This window comes from Trichosurus vulpecula, chromosome 5 (assembly GCF_011100635.1).
Source record: "Trichosurus vulpecula isolate mTriVul1 chromosome 5, mTriVul1.pri, whole genome shotgun sequence".
Classification (NCBI taxonomy): domain Eukaryota; kingdom Metazoa; phylum Chordata; class Mammalia; order Diprotodontia; family Phalangeridae; genus Trichosurus; species Trichosurus vulpecula.
In genome coordinates, this window is record NC_050577.1 from 210922637 (window position 1) to 210935909 (window position 13273).

Below are 13273 nucleotides of genomic sequence, written 5' to 3' on the forward strand. Positions count from 1 at the left end.
CTCTTAGCTATCTGTGCTTCATATGTTACCTTAGAGCATTAATACTTCTGATTTAAAAGTTTTTATGACCAAATGGTCATATGATATAATGGATGCAAGCATATTTTAGTACCTTATGCACTTTTTCTGCAGAGACTTTAAGTAGTTTTCTATTGGTGCCATACATTTTGTGAAGCATACTGCTATATTTTTGATAGTCCCTAATTTAGCACCAAACAAAAGTCCTTAAACTAGAAAATCTTATACAATGCTACTTAAAATTATCGCTACTGGTGTATTATGAAGATAGACCTTCAAATTATTCCTAGTCTTAGAGAGATAACAAAACCTTGTATTTATATGGTATCTTGCTTCTTAGTATATTTTAAAACAAAATATATGTATGTATGTGTATATATATATGAGTCTATATATATGTGAGTATATATGTATACATATGAGTGTGTGTATATATATATATATATATATATATATATATATATATATATATATATATATCCTCAAATGCCAAGTAAAAGGTGAGCAAAATCAAACCATGGTATTATTTCATGCTCTACCTAAGGTCCCTCATCCCTTGAGATTACCCACTACTACCCAGCCTGAAATTTTCACCATTAGAGAGTGTGATTGCAAACAAGAATATATACATAGATAGGACTATGAATCTAGGGCTAGAAGGGGCATCAGACTGTTAAATCCAAGCCCCTCACTTTCCAGTGATTCTCTGAAGGTCACTGGTACAAGCAGTATGTGTTAGAGGTGGAATCTAAACCAATTCTTCTTAGTATCTGAAAAAGAAGCCCTTTGTTTTCATTGAAATAAATATGTTCTTTGAGGAGAATGAGAAAGGATGGATAAAAGTTTTGATGAAAAGCAAGAGGTAAAGAGAGAAAGACAGAGTCAGAACACCTGGGTTAAAATTCTTACTGTACCTATATTCTGTATTCTGTACTGTATTCTATGATTTGGGGCTCCTCACGTAACATCTCTCTCTGGGCCTCAAATTCCACAGATGCAAAATAAGAGGGATGATTTATAAGTTTCATTCCAGGTATATCTCTATGATTCTATGACATGTTAATGGCAAGTCCCTGGTGGTATCTGGGAGGAGAATCAGGGAAAGTACCTACATGAAAGGTGTCAGGACACAAAAGGCAATAAACAAATTATATGATACTTAGGCCACCATCTATGGTGAGGAAATCGGTTTTGAAACAGGAGTAGCATGAAGAAGAAAAAAAGAAAATATTTTGTTTAAATAGGTTAATAATGAAGGTTGGTTTTAGTATATCATTCTCATCCTACTGTTGAGGGAACAGACATGATTATCTATGTTCTGTCTAGCATCTTAAATACTGAATTTTAACAAAGATTAAATAATGACAAAACAGAATTCTGCCTTAATTTTAGCCTAGTTTGAGAAGCTACACAGCCTTTAAAATTAATCAATGAAAGGCAAATATAAGCAGTTTTCAACAAATATCACAATTCTATTTCATTTACAGAATCACATCTGTGATTCCCATCTTCAGTATTTCCCTGATCATAGATTCATAGCCTAAATGGTTTTTTTTGTTTAAAATGTTTTTACAAGACCACAAAACAAAGCAGTGCTTTATTAAAACATTATTAATAAATCTTTTGTAGTTATATAAAAATATTTGTGAATACTTTCATAGGGTCTGAAACAGGGAAGTCAACATCATTTTTAAAGTGCTTACAGTTTTCCTTGAGTGGTTTTTTAAATGCTTATCAAGAAGCTTTATAGCAATGGATAATATTGAACACAGAAAGATCTAGTTTCAAATTCAAATGAGATTAGCTAGATATGTGACCACTGACAAAGAGGTTAACCTATTTTTTTTAATCTTAGTTTCCTCACATATCAAACATATATTAAAGTTGCCAAAGAAAATGACAGTGTATGAATAAAACAAGGTTTCCTGAAACTAGCTTTTATCTGCCATTAAAAACTTGAGAAAACTGACAACTTAAAGTGAAACAAACAATTCTTAGTTTCTAATTATATAGAGTGGCTGTGCAGAAATGTCTTTATAAATTGATGGAGCTGTGATTTCAACCCTATCAATTAATGGACCTAGGGAAATTCTTTCCAAGGAAACAAACTGAAATCCCCCATTGCATACCTATCCTCTGGGATTCTTATCCATGTCTTTCTATAAATTCTCCCAAAAAGATTCACTCAATATTCTGGAGGTCTTCCTCTGGTTCTTTTAGTATCTTTGTAATACCGATGATCTACTCTGGCTGTTTCTGGTGTCTCTCAGGTCAAGCCCTTTTCCAGTGACACTTATCCTTTGTGTTTTACAATACTTTTCAGGTGCAAGTCAGCATTGCTAACCTGCTGCAGCCTGTTTATGTCCACTGTGGATCTTCCACTGTGCTTAGGGTTACTTGAAATTTTAGTTTTGCTGAAATCAGTGGTGTTCCACAATGTGAAAAAACAGCGAGCTAAAACACCAAACTTTATAATTAGATACTATTAAATAAGGGGGAAGAAGTTAAAATGAAATAAATATTACTGACAAAAGGTCAGTATTTTAGAATAAAAATTAGTTCCTGGAAAAACGGATTATTTATAACAAAAAAAAAGGCATTAATTGACAGGATTTGTTACAAAAAGAACTTCCTAAAATATATCCTATAGCTTCCATAGCCCTTTCCAGGCTTGGGACAACACAATGAGATCCACTTATAGTTGGTATTTTTAAGTAACAAAGATGCTTACTGAATGATCTTAATAGTCATGTTTTCAAACCTAAATACAGACACTGAAGGTATTTTCCATAGTTCATTGCGGGTTTTTTTTAAATAGATATAAAAATGGTTTTAGATGAGTCACAGTGAAGTTAGGGAGCCCCTTAAGTTCCAGCAGGTTTACATACTAGAAGAAAATTAAGAAGGATTTTCAAGAGACACATATGAGCCTACTAAATTTAATTAACAAAAAATGAACACCTCTTTGCTGAGCTCAAATTGCTTTTTTTTTTCTTTGCTTGGCTCAATTTTGCTCAAGGTCCTTCAAGCACACTAAGTTTTCCTAAGCAGAGGCAACATCCCGCATACGGATGTAAGCTCCCTTACCAAGTACAAACCAAAAAAAGGTTTTCGGAGACCCTGCCTTGATTCATCACACTACAGAACTGTGAAGAAAAAGAATCTGAATTTGTTGATTAAGGTTATGCAATTACATCCACATTCACCAGAAGGAGAGAGAGACTGAGACAGAGAGACACAGACAAATCACACTGCAGTTTGACAACAGTTGAATATAAGGAGAAGCTAGCCCAGCTTACCTTGTGAGTGGAGAGGGCCGGGCAGGGGAGACTGTACTTACCCGGTTGTGTGTGTGTGTGTGTGTGTGTGTGTGTGTGTGTGTGTGTGTAAAAGAGAAAGAGACAGAAACAAAGAGAAAGATATATTGGAAAACTAAAAATAAATCGCAATTCTTCCGGGGGTCGTCTACCTTGCTAGCGAGCAGAGAAGAGAGGAGGCCCTGGAGGATTTTACTGCTTCTGCAGAAGCCGTAGCAGCCAGCTGCCACCTAGGTCATAGCGCTATTAATACCTGCTTGGCCCACCCACCGCCTCCTCCATCTACGCCCTTCTTTCTAGCCCCAGGCCTCGTACGGTATAAGGGCCGACCTTAAAAATCTCTCTCTCTCCCTCGGCGATCTTGGCACAGCTTGCTTTCCGATAAAGGGGAAGAAGGGGAAGACTACGACAAGGACAAACGCTGCAGCTTGGGTGACCTAGGCTCCCTCCAATTCTGTTCGCTGCATCGCCAGCTGAAAACATGTCTCTTCCTCTTCCTCCTCTCCGCTCCCCCCCTTCCCACGCCCCCGCCCTCCACACATTCCAGTCGCTCTGCCTTCTTCCCGGTGGAGGCGCAACTGGACACTTCCAACCCCTCAGGAAACCACTACCATTGCGGAGCCCCGCCACTCTCCTCTTCTCCAAGGACTGCCTCTGCAGAAAGAACTAAACAGATAAAGAGCCGACTGAAGGATTTAGAAAGAGAGACATCATAGCAAATGCTTTGAGCAATAACCTTATCTTTTAGTAGAAATCCTCAGAAGTACTGCCAGCTCCATCTTCATGGGTGAATCTTGTCCTGGGGGTTGACAGGTGGGCTGATAGCCCACCAGGTCAGCAGCAGCACAAAAAGGCGCCAGCGTTTAAACAGCCTCCGGTCAAAATGGATCTTCCTCTAATTATTTAAGGGCAAAAAGGCACAGGCTAATGATTTGATGGGGTTTGGGTTGGTGTTTTGTATCAGACTTGGTAGGCAAAGATTTATCTTAAAGTATTTTGACTTTTCTTCTCGTCCAGAGACTGACAAGGCTGATTGTGCCCTTCCTCCCAACCTCCCCTTCCATAAAGAATTCCTTTTTAAGACCATCATCTTCAGCTTAGAGCTCTTTCTGTTAGGACATAAGCCTTTTTCCTTTTTCTCTTCATCAGTCTAAAGGCTGGTTTAACATACTTCATCTCAAAAAAATACTTGACTTTAGGCTGTATTCTACACATTTTATACAAACTTTAATGAGTACAGGATATATCTTAACAGACTTGATGAACAACTTTTTGGGGCCAGGGAGTTTCCTTTATTTTTCTTCCAGCTCCTGTAGGTGCACACATATAATATTCAGCTACTTTTAAAGCTACCATGAAATAACCATTATCCATATGTAATATGAATTGTACGGAGCAATGAAAGATATTCTCTGTCTACCTCCTCTAGACTGTGTGGGAACTGGGGAGCGGAGATGAAAAGCTTTTCAGAATGTATGACTCATTATTGAGAGGCTCCCAATTGGCTAGTGAACCAAAAGAGCTGATGACTCAGGGTACTTTTGAAAAGAGGAGACAGTTTCTGTCCCCAGCCTGCTGGTGTCTGCAGCTACTGGACAAGGTATGATTTCTTCATCATGCCTATAATTCACCTTTGGATACTCCACACCTTACCAACTCCCTCAGCCTCCTCTCCCCTGTGATTGGAGGGCTGGAGAGTGGAGCACTAAACTCCTCCCAAAGTTTTCCTTTCTAGAGAGCAGGGATCTGGACTTTGAAGCTAACTTTCCTTTTAGAGGTTTTCTTTCCTTCACCACTTCCATTAGCTACTTGAGGGCAAGGACTGCCTTTCTTTTTCTTATTTGTACACCCAGCACTTAGCACAGCACCTAGCACGTTTTTGTTGTAGTTCAGTCATGTCCCTTCATGACCCCATTTGGGGTTTTCTTGGCAAAGATACTGAAGTGGTTTGCCATTTCCTTCTCCAAATCATTTTACAGATGAGGAAAGTGAGGCAAACACGGTTAAGTGACTTTCCCAAGGTCACACAGCTAGTAAATATCTGAGGCCAGAATTGAACTCAGGAAGTTGAGCCTTCCTGATTCCAAGCCCAGTGCTCTATTTGCTGTGCCACTTAGTTGACCCTTTCCTCACACAACACACTTGATCTCTCATTTCTGTACCTTTTCCATTAGCTGACACACAGGCCAGGGTCATCTACTGCATCCCAAACTATCACCAGTTGTCTTGACTTTTGTCCTGCCACTGGTCTTCAATGATTCTGGAAGAGAAAGTAGAGCTTTGTGCAGCTCTGCCTCACTTAAATCCAATTCATGCTCTGAGTCAAAACATTACCTGTGATGTCATCGGTCCTCTTCAAAAATGAAGAGCAAACAACAACCTCTTGTCCAATTTCGTATCTATATTACATATGTGACCAATAGTAAGTTTCCAGGCCTTTGAGTCGCCTGTGATTTCAAGTTCCAGTTAGAGAATAAAGCAAGAATAAAAGAAATGCTGCCCAAAACAATTCCCAGCACTCTTTTAGGGCTGATTATGAATGAAGTAATCCCCTCTGCTAAAAACTGTTCAGCCTGAGACTGCCAGGTGCTGCTACACTGGTCTCTCGATGTTGCTCTGATGGATGCTGCTCCACTGTAATCTTCACTGTGTCTAACTCCTTGGAAATTCTTAGCTACTTCTTCCTCAGGGAAAAGCAGGTGATGACATATTTCCTTAGCTTAAACCCTACCTTCTCTAGCTCTTTCAGGAAAAGGGAGAAATGTTTGCAAGGTAACCAACAAAAGGTCATGTTTCCTCAGAGGCTTAGCTGACACAGTTTGGGGTTGCTGGGAGCCCCAAAATGTCAGGGTAGAGGGCAGTGTCCACCTGGAATGAATTTATGCACTCAAAACATCTTCCAGTCAAGTAGCAAAGTTTATTGTAAGGCCAATAGAAGTGGCCAGGGTTCCTAGTGAACCTGCAACTTAATGGGGATGTGACTGATGCTTATATACAAAAGCTTAGTTAAAGGAACTGGTGGGATTAAGGAGTAGTAAGTAGTCTGGGGTAGGCCAGGTGCAACAGTGAAAGGAATATCAAGTAGCCTAAATAGGTGATCTAGGTGAGCTGGGGTGGGTGAAGTGCTCTGGGCTTTTGAAGCATATGGGAAATTTCAGGGATTGGGTTGCTTTCGAAGACATGGTTTTTTCCTTTTATGGGTCCAGGCCCCATCACCCCATCATGGCCACAGAAGTTTCTCATCTCCACTGCAGGAAATTCTCAGCCCCGAGAGTCAAGCTCTTTAGAACAGAGAGCAAGGTCATTCTGGCTAATGCCCTTGCAGTTTCTTTTCTTTAGACTCTAGTCTAGATTTTAGTAGGCATTATATATACTTCCCAAATTTTAGTCTCTGGAGGCTATACAATAAACCAGGTAATAATTAACCACCTAATAATCACCAAAGAGCTCTGGGATTCAAGGTTCCCCACCGTTCAAAGCCTAAGTTTTTTCTTGTCTCTCATGTAGATGAAGAGGCAGAGACAAGCACACAGAGACAAAGTCAAGCAGAAGAAAAGGACATTTCTTTTGTTCGTTAGACAATGAAGCCTCCTTGAAGGTAGAGAATGTCTTCTGCTGCTTTTTGTATCCCCAGTGCTTAGCAGAAAGCCTAGAAAATAGTAAGTACACAACAAATGTTTATTGATTGATTGGCTAACTTAGTCTCAGCTACCAACTCAGTGGTATTCATAGACCCTTGTAATGCCAAGAAGGGTGGGACTTTTTGCTGTTTTTTTCTTTTGGAGTGCTTCTCAGAACTAAGGTGATCAGGTGCCTTTGATTAAGTCTTGCCTTTGTTTGAATCAAGTCTTTGATTGAATCAGGAATCTTTGATGACCTGCTTAAGTCACAAGAAAGCCTAAGTTACATGAGTTTGAGTCACATTGTAGTGATGCCCTCTGACCCTGAAAAAGGGTACATATACTCTGTGGTTAGCATTTTGCTTGGGGCTCTCACTCACTGGAAGAGTGTCATGTGATTTGACCAGACAAGACTCTGAGTAGCCATCACGGAGTCCCCAGGCTTTGAAAACCCAGATGTTGGTGCCTCTCTCTGATAACTATATATGTAACTTCCTGGTCAGACAGCTAGAGGCCTGTCTGTTGATTTCTGTGTGTTATTTGCTCTGTTTATATTGTCTCTGTTTGTAATTTCTGTTTGTATTGGCTTTGAAGTTCAGGGTGCTGACTTTTTCCCCTGAAATAAGTGAGTGATATATGTAATTAACCCCTTCAAGTTGCTTTCCTTAGAAAAGCAGATCAAAGAACCTGTGCTAGCATCCTTCCTGTATGCTCTTGTTGGTCTTGTTGTTGGTGTTACACCTCCACAGCAGCTGCTAGCAACATTGTTATTACAACCCTTCATATGCAGATGAAGCTCATCAAATATTAAAAGAGGTTCCTCCATCTGTTAAATCTTAATTTATGAAGACAAAGGCCATTCATTCATTCATTTAAAAAACTCAGTAAGACAACCACAAAACACTGTATTAGGTGATGTAGGAGATACAAAGAAGTGTAAAATGCTTCCCTCAGTGAGCTTATAATTTTGTATATGGCAAGCACATAACCATAAAACAAGGCAAAAAATGAGAAATGCTATGAGAAATATGAAGTGCTATGGGTGTTCAGAGGAGGAAGAAATCATAGAGTTGGATTTCAAAGAGGGCTTTACAAAAAGAAGTGGCACTTGAGCTGGGTGGACCTCAAAGGAGGCAAATGGACAAAGGAAGGAATTTCAGAGTAAACAGCATTAACAAAAATGATCAATCAGGAAAACAAAGGAGATAAACTCCAGAAATGCTGAGACAATCTTATATGGCTGAGCATAATGGTGATATAGAAGAGAATAAGGTTAGAAAGGTAGATTGAGATCAGATTAAAAAGAAACATTAATACCAACCTTTAGGGTACATTACTGACAAACACCCAGTGCCCCTGCTACACACTTTCAAACACTTATCTCCCTCCAAAGTATTCCCCATTCTTACCACAAGATTCATAATAAATCACCAAATGGTCTGGAGATGGGAGCCAAAATGGCAAAGAAAAGGCAGACACTCACTTCCCAAATTCCCTGCCAAATAACTTTAAATAACATCACAAAATGAATTCTGGAATTGTAGAACAAACAAAAGAATGGGATAAAACAATTTTTCAGCCCAAGACAACTTAGAAGGTTGGCAGAAAAGGTCTATCCCACTGGAGTGAGAATGGAGTATAGGCCATCATCAGGCAACACTATACCGAGCTAGCAGCAGGCCATGGTGGCAATGCAATTGGCAACAGTGGCTGCCAAAGCTCTCAGCCCACAGACTGTCAAACAACTGCTCAGAAGGAGCTTACAGGTGTCCCTTTGCTGGCACTGGGTGTAGGATTTTGTTGCATTACCCATACTCAGATCTGGGTCACAGTCTTGGGTGGCAGTCCCAGGGTGAAGAAGAGCAGTACTTTCTAGAACATGCAGCCATAGGAGAACAGGGATCTTGGTCATGATTCCAGGGCAGAAAAGAGTGCTTGTGTTCATTCACAGACCAGAGCTTGGGCCAGGAGAGTAGTAAACACTCCTCTCCTTAAATCATACCACCTTGGAAGAACTGAAAATTTACAGACACAAAATAATCTGTACCTTGGGACAGTTACCCTTCATCCCAGGAGGAAAGACCAACTTTAATATAAAGCTAAAAGTCAAGAAACAGGTCCAAAAAATGAACAAAGAAAAAAAAATACTGACCATATAAAGTTACTTTGACAGTGGCAGTGACTATCAAAACATAAACTCAGAAGAAGATAACAAAGTCAAAACTGCTATATCCAAAGCCTCGAGAAGATTGTGAATTCACATTTGGCCCTGTAACAAAAATGTATAAGGTTAAGCTGGGTGGGACTTTTTTACTGTTTTCTCTTTTGGAGCACTGATGTAATCAAGTGCATTTGATGAGTCTAGCCTTTGTTTCTTTGATTAAATTGGGAATCTTTGATGACCTGCTTATCTCAAAGGAAAGCCTAGTTTACATGGGTTTGAGTTGCGCGTTTGTGATGCCCTTTGACCCTGAAGAACCTTTTAGGTCACATGGGTTTGAGTCAAATGTTGTGACACCCTGTGACCCTGAATAGGGTATAAAAACTCAGAGGTTGGCATTTTGCCTTTGGGGGCTTCACTCAGTGGAAGAGGGTTGGTGTGGAGGCTCTGGGTAGCTGCGGGAGCCCCCTGGCTTTGGAGAAACCCAGATATTGGTGCTTTTCTGGTAACTATTGTGATTTGGTCAGACAGATAAGAGGCCTATCTGTTGATCCCTGTGTGTTATTTGCTCTGTTTATATAATGTATGTTTGTAATTTGTATTTGCTCATAAGTTCAGGGTGCTGGCTTTTCCCCCTGAACTAAGCGAATGACGTATGGATATTTGATTAAAGTGAGACTGTTAACCCCTTAAAGTTGCTTTCCATAGAAAAGCAGACCAAAGAACCTGGGCTGGCCTCTCTTGTTGCTGGTCTTGTTGGGTTCTTACACCCCTGCAGCTGCTGGAAGCATTGTTTTTATACAATACTACTAGCAGCTGCTATGGAGGTATAAGGCCAATAACATGAGCACACAGGAAGGATGCTAGCACAAGTTCTTTGGTCCATAGCAATATAGACATAGTTACCAGAAAGAGAAATCCCAACATCTGGGTTTTCAAAGCCGGAGGGCTCCTTAATGGCAACCCAGAGTCCCATCTAGCTGAATCACACAAACACTCTTCCAATGAGTGAGCCCCCAAAGCAAAAAGCTAAACTCAGAGTATATATACACTTCTTCAGGGTCAGCCCACAGAGGATGTCACAACCATGTGACTCAAACTCATATGACTTAGGCTTTCTTGTGACTTAAGCAGGTCATCAAAGACTCTTGATTCAATCAGACTCTTGATTCAAACAAAGACAAGACTCAATCAAAGGCACTTGCTTGCCTTAGTGCTGAGAAGTACTCCAAAAGAAAAAACCCTCAAAAGTCCAACTTTGCTTGCCATTACAAGCCAAAAAAAGAATTCCTGGAAGAGCTCAAAAAGGATTGTAAAAATCAAAGAGAGGTAGAAGAAAAATTAGGAAAATAAATTACTATGATGCAATAAAATCATGAAAAAAGAGTCAACAGCTTGGTAAATGAGGCATAAAAAAAAACGCTGAGGAAAATAATGCCTTAAACAACAAAATAGGTCAAATGGTAAAAGAGGCACAAAAATCCAATAAAGAGAAGAAAGCAGAATTGGCCAAATAGAAAAAGAGATACAAAAATTCACAGAAGAGAAGGCCTTTAAAAAGGAGAATCAGCCAAATGGAAAAGAAGATACAAAAACTCAATGAAAAAAAATAATTCTTTAAAAATTAGAATTGAGCAAGTGGAAGCTAGTTACTCCATGAAATATCAAGAAGCGATAAAATAAAATCAACAGAATGAAAAAACAGAATAAAATGTGAAATATCTCATTGGAAAAATATCTGTCCTGGAAAATAGATCCAGGAGAGATAATTTAAGAATTATTGGACTATCTGAAAGCCATGATAAAAAAAAAAACCTAGACATTATCTTTCAAGAAATTATCAAGAAAAACTGCCCTGATATTCTAGAACTAGAAGGTAAAATAGAAATCAAAAGAATTCACTGATCACCTACTGAAAGAGATCCTCAAATGAAAACCCCCGGGAATATTATAACCAAATTCCAGAGCTCCCAGGCTGAGGAAAAAATGCTGCAGTCAGAAAGAAACAATTCAAATACTGTGGAGGCATAGTCAGAATAACACGAGATTTAGCAGCTGCCACATTAAAGGATCAGAGGACTTGAAATGTGATAGTCTGGAGGGCAAAGGAGATAGGATTACAACAAAGAATCCAGAAATTCTGAGTATTTCCCCTGAGTTTTCAAGGGAAAGAAATAGCTATTCAATGAAACAGAGGATTCAAACGTTCCTGACTAAAAGACCAGAGCTGAATAGAGAACTTGACTTTCAAATGCAAGACTCAAGAGCAGCATAAAAAGGAAAGAGAAATCATAAGGGATTCCATAAGGTTTAACTATTTATATTCCTACATGGGAAGATGATAATCTTAACTCCTAAGAACTTTCTCATTATTAGAGCAGTTGGAAGGGGCATACACAGGCAGAAGGCATGGGGAATTGAATATGATGGGATGATATGAAAAAAAAAAATAAAACTTAAGTGTGAGAAAGAAGAATGCACTGGGAGAAATGGGAATAGAGAGGTAGAATGGGGTAAATTATCTCACATAATTACAGTGGAGGGGAACATGGGGGAGGTGGTAGAGGGGAGAATGTAAACCTTACTCTCAATGGAATTGGCTAAAAGAAGGCATAACACACATGCTCAGTTGGGTATACAAATCTATCTTACCCTACAGTAAGGATAAGTGAAAGAGGGAGCTGATAGAAGAGAGGGCAGATTGGGGAAGGCCATAGTCAGAAGCAAAACATTTTTGAGGATGGACAGAGTAAAAGGAGAGGGGGGGAGAGGGAGAGAGGGAGAGAGAGAGAGAGAGAGAGAGAGAGAGAGAGAGAGAGAGAGAGCAGCATAAACAGAGGGAAAACTAGAAAGGAAATACACAGTTAGCCATCATAACCGTGAAAAATAAATTTTACAGCAAGTATCTCTGATAAAAGCCTCATTCCTCAAATATGTAGAGAACTGAGTCAAATTTGTATAAATAAGAGCCATTCCCCAATTGATAAAGGGTCAAAGGATATGAACAGGCAGTTTTCAGACAAAGTAATCAAAGCTATAGTCACAAAAAATGCTTTAATCACTATTGATTAGAGAAACACAAATTAAAACAATTCTAAGGTACCACCTATCAGATTGGTTAATATGACAGACAAGGAAAATGACAAATGTTGGAGGGAATGAGGGGAAACTAAGACACTAATACACTGTTGGTGGAGTTGTAAACTGATTCAACCATTTTGGAGAACAATTTGGAAATATGCCCAAAAGGCTATAAGATAATACATACCCATGTATCGGCAATCAAAATGGGCTCTTAGCACTTAATTCAACCAAGTGCCCTTGAAGAGTTTGGCCTTTATTTCCTTGATTAAATTAGGAGTCTTTGACGACCTCCTTGCCTCAAGGGAAAGCCTAGTTTACATGGGTTTGAGTGACATGTTTGTGACATAAGAGGTTTTTAGACCACGTGGGTTTAAGTTGCATTTTTGTGACAATTTTATGTCACGTGGGTGAGTTGCATGTGTGACTCACCCTTGAAAAAGACATAAAACCAGAGGTTGGCTTTCTCTTTTTCAGAGCTCTTACCCACAGCCGTGGTGGCATCCATGTGACTCAGGGCTAGCTGTTGTTATGAGCTCCCTGGCTGAACTCAGATGTTAGTAACTATGAATTGTATTTGATCTGTCTGTCGATGTTTGTAATTTGTTTATATTTGCTAATAAGTTCAGGGTGCTGGCTTTTTCCCCGGAACTAAGTGAATGGTATTTGTATGCTGGATTAAAGTAAGCTTGTTAACCCCTTAATGTTACTTTTCCTTGCTAAAGCAGATCAAAAGAACCTGGGCTTGCAGCGCTCTGGGAATTGGTTGTTGTTGGTTTTACACCCCCACAGCAGCTGCTAGCCAGATTGTCAAAACAACCCACTACTAGGTTTGTATTCCAAAGAGATAATAAACAAAAAGGAAAAGGATATGAGTATATACAAAAATATTTATAGCATCTCTTTTAGTGGTGGCAAAGAAATGGAAATTGAGGGGATGCCCATCACTTGGAGAATGGCTGACCAAGTTGTAGTATTTCATTGTAATCAAATACTATTGTGCTATAAGAAATGATGAGCAAAATGATTTAAGAAAAACTTAGGAAGACTTACATGAACTGACACAAAGTGAAGTG

At 39.3% G+C, this 13273-nt stretch overlaps 1 protein-coding gene across 3 annotated transcripts in view; it reads right to left on the reverse strand.

The window, feature by feature from the left end:
• Positions 1 to 3851, reverse strand: part of TMEM117 (transmembrane protein 117) — a 218274-nt gene extending 214423 nt beyond the window's left edge. Inside the window, exon 1 of one of the 3 annotated variants that reach the window (XM_036761974.1) lies at positions 3666 to 3851. The gene's annotated coding sequence lies outside the window, so the exon portion shown is untranslated. Of the gene's footprint in view, positions 1 to 3487; positions 3512 to 3665 lie in introns of those variants that run through there. The other 2 variants (XM_036761976.1, XM_036761978.1) reach the window with 2 other exon arrangements.
• Between the last annotated feature and the right edge of the window lie 9422 nt (positions 3852 to 13273).